The following is a 6,446-nucleotide window of genomic DNA, read 5'->3' as shown; positions in this document are numbered from 1 at the left end:
CCACTGGTGCATCCAAACCAGGGAGAGGCCCTACGAGTGTCCCAAGTGCGGGAAAAGCTTCACCCAGAGCTCACATTTGACCAAACACCAACAGAGGCATTGGTAAGGGAAGCCCTGCAAATGCCCCCACGCTTCTTGCACTGCTCCAGCTTCATCCCCCATTGGAAGATCCCCTTTGGGAAGACCCCTGGTGATCCATGTTCCCTGTCATCAATGCTAGGAAGACAGCTGTCCCTTTTCCTGTCCCTGCCAATGACATGATATGGGTCCAAGAACACGAGCGTCTGGCCATGGTTGTGTCATTATATTCACTCCCACATCAGGTTATTGCTAGGGGCAGGAAAGGGACTGTCTCTCTCCCTCCCCTGAGGAGAAGGGTGTCCTTTCCAGGCAGGAGTGAATGTGTGGCTGGAAAGAGACAGTAGGTGGTGTTGTAATTTTCCCTGTAAATAGTTTTTCTGATCCTTTCTGTTACCAGTGTTGTTGCTGTTCCAGTTTGTTCCTTATCTGGTGCTTTCCATGGAAGGTGGGAGGGCAGCGAGGGCAGCGCGGTTTTAGCAGGAGCAGAAAATTGGGGAATCCCATTCCTGCACCCCAGCCCCTGGAAACCGAGCATCCCAGCTGGTGCCAGCCCTGGTGGCCATGGCAACAGCCTTGGGAGCGGGTCCCTGGCTGGGGCTGTGGGAACCTCTTCCCTCTGGTGCCCAGGGACAGGAGTGGGGGGAACGGCTGCAGCTGAGTCGGGGAAGGCTCCGGTTGGATGTCAGGAAAAGGTTTTTGCCCAGAGGCTGCTGGGGCCCTGCCCAGGCTCCCCAGGGAAGGGTCCCAGCTCCAGGGCTCTCTGAGCTGCAGCAGCGTTTGGACAGCGCTGCCAGGCCCAGGCTGGCATTGTTGGGGTGTCCTGTGCAGGGCCAGCAAGTTGGACTGGAGGATCCTGATGGGTCCCTCCCAGCTCAGCCAATTCTGTGGTTCTGGGATCCCATGAGCCTGGGGATGGGGCTGCCAATGGTTGCCATGGCAACGGGCTGTGGCTGCAGGCCTGAGCTTGTGTCCATGGCAACCACCCCTGGCATCGGGTCTCCATGGAGCTGCCAAGGGACTGCCCATAGCAACAGGGGGCTGGGGATGGTTGCCATGGAAACTGACCATAGCAACAGGGGGCTGGTGATGGTTGCCACGGAAATTGACCATAGCAACAGGGGGCTGGTGATGGTTGCCATGGAAACTGACCATAGCAACAGGGGACTGGTGATGGTTGCCTGCTTAGGATCAGATTTGTCACAGGCCTTCAGAGGGATTCCATGGGGACCTTCCAAGAGTCTCTAGGCTGTTCCAGAGCTGGAATGTCACAGGCACAGACAGGGGCTCCATGGAGACCTCCCAGGGCTTTCTGGGGATGGTAAAGAGCCCTGTGGTCAGAGGCAGTATCAGCCATTCCATGGTGACATCCCAGGGGACCTTGGCCGGCAAAGGCACTGATCTGTCACAGGCACTCACGGGGGTTCCACGGTGACATCCCAGGAGTCCCCAGGCTGCCAAAGAGCCGGGATGTCCCAGACATTAACAGGGTTCCTGTCATGGGCAGATATATTTATATAAATATGTATTATCTATTATGGTAATAATTGGACACAATTGCCTTAATCAGAAATATTTATGCCAGGATGGCATTGGTTGGACTTGATGATCCCAAAGGTCTTTTCCAGTCTATTTGATTCTGTCATTCTGTGATAATTGGGACACTCTGGGGCCATTGTGACACTGCAAGGCCTCATGGAACTAAGAGGACCATGGTGACACCATGCAGCCCCACAGAACCAGGGGTCCACTGTTGTGCTCTGAGGCCAAATGGAACCAGGCAGTGCACCGTGACACTCTGGGTCCTTGTGGAACCACAGAGGCCATTGTGATACTGCAGGGCCTTGTGTAATCAAGGGGTTTCACCATTTTGACACTAGAACACCAAGGAGACCATTGAGAGACTCCAGGGCCCAGTGGAACCAAGAGGCCATTCTGACACTGCGGGGCCTCATGGAACCAAGGGGACATTGTGACAGTGCAGGATCCTGTGTCACCGAGGGGCCACTGTGACACGAGTGGGCCTCAGGGGATCTGGAAGAACGTTGTGACACTGTGTGGCCTCGTGGAAACAAGGAGTCCATTGTGAACACTGAGGGGACTTGTGGAACTACAGAGACCATGGTGACAGTGTGGGACCTCATGTACCCATGGGGCCATGGTGACACTCTGGGGCCTCATGGAACCAAGGGGCCACTGTGAAACTGCAGCACAAACAAGAACATGTGAAGCCCCATGGAACCAAGGAGTCCATTGTCACATTTTGGGGCCCCACGGAACCAAGGTGACCATTGTTGCTCTGCATGGTCTCATGGACCAAAGGAGAACAGTGTGACAGTGCAGGGCCTTGTGTAACCAAGAGGCCATTGTGACACTGAGAGGCCCCCTGGAACCTAGGACATCTTTGCAGATGACACCAAGCTGGATGTGAGTGTTGATCTGTGGGAGCATAGAAGGGCTTTGCAGAGAGACCTGGACAGGCTGGACTGAGGGGCTGAATCCAGCAATTTCAGGTTTAAAAAATCCAAGTACCTGGCCCTGCAATTTGGCCCCAGTGCTATAGGCTGGGGATGGAGTGGCTGAACAGCAGCCAGGCAGAAAGGGACCTGCAGGGACTGATGAACAGCAGGCTGGACATGAGCCATCAGTGTGACCAGGTGGCCAAGAAGGCCAATGGCTCCTGGCCTGGCTCAGGAATGGTGTGGCCAGCAGGAGCAGGGCTGATGTGCCAGCACTGATCTGTCCCCAGCTCTGCACACAGACATTGCTGCTGCAGCTCCAGAGAAGGCAACAAAAGGGCATCTCTGCAGAAAACTCTGCTGGGAGATCCTTTACTTCCTTTAAATACACCAAGAGTGCAGTCCCCCATTGAGACAGTCTGTGGCCACAAGGAACGTGGAGAGAAACAAAATGAGAAATAGCACAAGCTATGATGTTTCTTTGTGGACAGAATGGAAAAACTAAAACAAAGGAAAGAAATCTCCAAAATGAAACCAACAAGAAGTATCAAAAACTAGTTTTATTACAAGTGATTTGCAGAAATTGACCAGCAGTTTAATGTTCCTTAAAGCATCCAGTCATCAGTCTCCTCACAGCAGCCTTGAGCTCCTGGTTCCTCAGGCTGTAGATGAGGGGGTTCAGGGCTGGAGGCACCACTGAGTACAGAACTGAAAGGGCCAGATCCAGGGATGGGGAGGAGAGGGAGGGAGGCTTCAGGTGAGCAAACATGACAGTGCTGATGAACAGGGAGACAACAGCCAGGTGAGGGAGGCAGGTGGAAAAGGCTTTGTGCCGCCCCTGCTCAGAGGGGATCCTCAGCACGACCCTGAAGATCTGCACATAGGAGAAAACAATGAACACAAAACAACCAAACAGCAAGCAGGCACTAACTGCAATTAGCCCCAGTTCCCTGAGTGAGGAATTTGAGCAGGAGAGCTTGAGGATCTGTGGGATTTCACAGAAGAACTGGCCCAGGACATTGCCATGGCACAGGGGCAAGGAAAATGTATTGGCTGTGTGCAGCAGCGAATAGAGAAAGGCACTGGCCCAGGCAGCTGCTGCCATGTGGGCACAAGCTCTGCTGCCCAGGAGGGTCCCGTAGTGCAGGGGTTTGCAGATGGACACATAGCGGTCATAGCACATGATGATCAGAAGAGAAAGCTCTGTTCCAAGGAAGAAGTAAATCAGAAATAGCTGTGCAGCACATCCTTTGTAGGAGATGGACCTGGTGTCCCAGAGGGAATTGTGCATGGCTTTGGGGACAGTGGTGCAGATGGAGCCCAGGTCGCTGAGGGCCAGGTTGAGCAGGAAGAAGAACATGGGCGTGTGCAGCTGGTGGCTGCAGGCTACGGCGCTGATGATGAGGCCGTTGCCCAGGAGGGCAGCCAGGGAGATGCCCAGCAAGAGGCAGAAGTGCAGGAGCTGCAGCTGCCGCGTGTTTGCCAGTGCTAGCAGGAGGAAGTGGCTGATGGAGCTGCTGTTGGACATTTGAGCTGTCTTGGCATGGGGATCTGTAAGAAAATAATCATGGAATAGTTGGGATTGGAGAGGACTTTAAATATCCCAGCACATCTTGGGGGCACTTTCCCCCTACTGCCTGCCCAGGGCTCTGCTGCCTGGAGCAATCCCTGCCAGCAGCTGCTTCCCTGTGCCCGGGGCTGGGCCCTGCCAGTGCTGCCAGAGCCCAGCCAGCCCTGGGGGCTCAGCTCTGCCCTGAAGACCCCTCCCAGCTCTGGCACTGCCCAGGGGATGCTCTGGCTCTGCAGGCTCTGATAGGAATGTCAGAGCAACCCTGAGGAGGCTGGAAAAGAGACACTGATGCTGCCTCAAAGGGGCCCTGTGCAGATATCTGTCACTACCTGCTTTATTCAGATCTGAGACAAAATGTTTTTATTGTTCCATTCTGAACTGAGAGATGAAAATCTATAGGCTCCATCCAGGCAACCCAGAGCAGTATATTAAAAAAGCAGGATTTTCGCTTTTATGCAGCCCCTGCCTTGCTATGCTCCCTGTATAATATACTTGCAAATGTGCTGCAGTTAAATGCCATGCTAAGAGCAGCCCTGAACAATGCAGCATCCTCCCCACACAAGCAGAACACTTCCAAGCCTTACCAGCTGTCTCCTCCCACCCAGATCTTGTCCCCCACTGCTGGGAGCAGCTGCCAGGGCTGGCTGAGAGCTGTCCCTGGCAGGCAGCAGAGTCCCTGCCCCAGCACAGCACCCTGGGCTGCAGGACCCTGCTCTGCAGGACAGCCCTGGGCACCCCTGGCTGCTCTGCACAAGAGACAATCAGAGAATGTACTCACAGGGTCTGTAGTCATTGGGATGTTCCAGCTTGAGGAGATCATTCCAAGAGCTGCAGCTGCATTGTCCTGTAGCCAGAGGTTCCTGTGCCAAGAGCTGGCAGTGATTCTGCCCCAGGCACTTCTCAGCACCTTCCCAGCCCTGACTGATTGAAGCTCTCTGTGCCTCTGTGCTGTGCCCAGGGTGGCTGCAGGCAGTGCCCCAGCCCTGCTGGGCTGGCAGAAGAGCTGCTCATCAAGGGAAATGTGCTTTTGAAGCTCTTCTTGGTTACCAGGGACTGCCTCTGTGCCAGGAGCCCAGCCCAACTCAGCAGCACAGACACAGCACCAGGACTTTAATGAGCCTCTGGGGCTTTGTGCTGAGGCCCTGAACATCAGTCCCTGAGAGGGAGCTGAAGAAACCTCTCCAGAACTCCAAGTCAGAATCCAATTCCAAGGTTTCTTGGACTTTTAATGGGTCCCACTGAGGAACACAACAGAGAAAGTGTCCCCAGGCCCCAGGCAGAGCAGAGAACTGGAGGCAGTGATGACAGGTGGGGACAAAGAGAAGCCAAGTCTTGGTGCCCTGGGGCACAGCAGGGTCTGTGCCACCAAGGGCTGGGAGGATACACCTTTTGCTGAGGCCCTGGGGCCTCCTGGAACAGCCCCAGCCAGGCTAGGCACTGTAAGCCCTTTGTCCTGCCCTCAGCATCCCCCCCTAGCCCACATCCCAGTGGCCTCAGGGATCTGCTGGAAGGAGTCCCTGGGGAGCCTTGCTCAGGAATGGCCCTGGGGGCTCATGAATGCTCCCTGAAGGGACTGCAGGTTTTTCAAACGACTTTGGGTTTGGCTTTTGCCTTGGAGTCTCTGAGAGGTTTGTGCAATCATGGCCTCCAATTATCTACTGTAATTAGTCCCTGGAGAGGCTTTGTCAGTAACAACACTCATTGGGGGTCATTAATGCTTCAAGGTACTTCAGTTATTTTAAGGTACTTGGTGTTGCCCTTTGGATACAGACTCTGTGACAGGTTTGTGCAATCATGGCCCCAATTATCTATTTTAATGAGTCCCTTTAGAGCTTTGTACTGACATTCAGTGGGGCTCATTAATGCTTTGAGGTACTCAAGGTTTTAAGGTACTTTGGATTTTTCTTTCTCCACTCTCCATCTCTGAGAGGTTTTTGTGCCATCCTGGCCTCCAATTCTCTCCTGCAAGGAGTCCATGAGGAGCCTGTGTTGGAGAGGGACCTCAGTGGGACCCATTCATGCTTTGAGACACTTTGGGTCTTTCCTCTGACTTTGACTCCTGGAAAGGTTTGTGCAATCTCCTCTCAGGCCCTGAGGTTCAAGGGCTCAGCTTCAAATGCACCTCAGAACTCATTAGGATCAGGCAAGTCCTGCCAAACCATGGCTCTGCCTTGATTTCCCTCTGGTCTGGAGCAGCTCATCAGGAAGATTTCCTTTTACAGTTACAGAGAAATGTTTCAATGAGCTTCTAAGAAATATGTAATCCTATTTTAAAGACTGTATTTTATTACTTTTCTCTTTTGAGAAGAGGTGATTGCAGCATTCTGTTCCTGATATTG

Source organism: Melospiza melodia, unplaced genomic scaffold (genome assembly GCF_035770615.1).
Source record: "Melospiza melodia melodia isolate bMelMel2 unplaced genomic scaffold, bMelMel2.pri scaffold_54, whole genome shotgun sequence".
NCBI lineage: Eukaryota > Metazoa > Chordata > Aves > Passeriformes > Passerellidae > Melospiza > Melospiza melodia.
Note: the sequence above shows the minus strand (reverse complement) of the source record.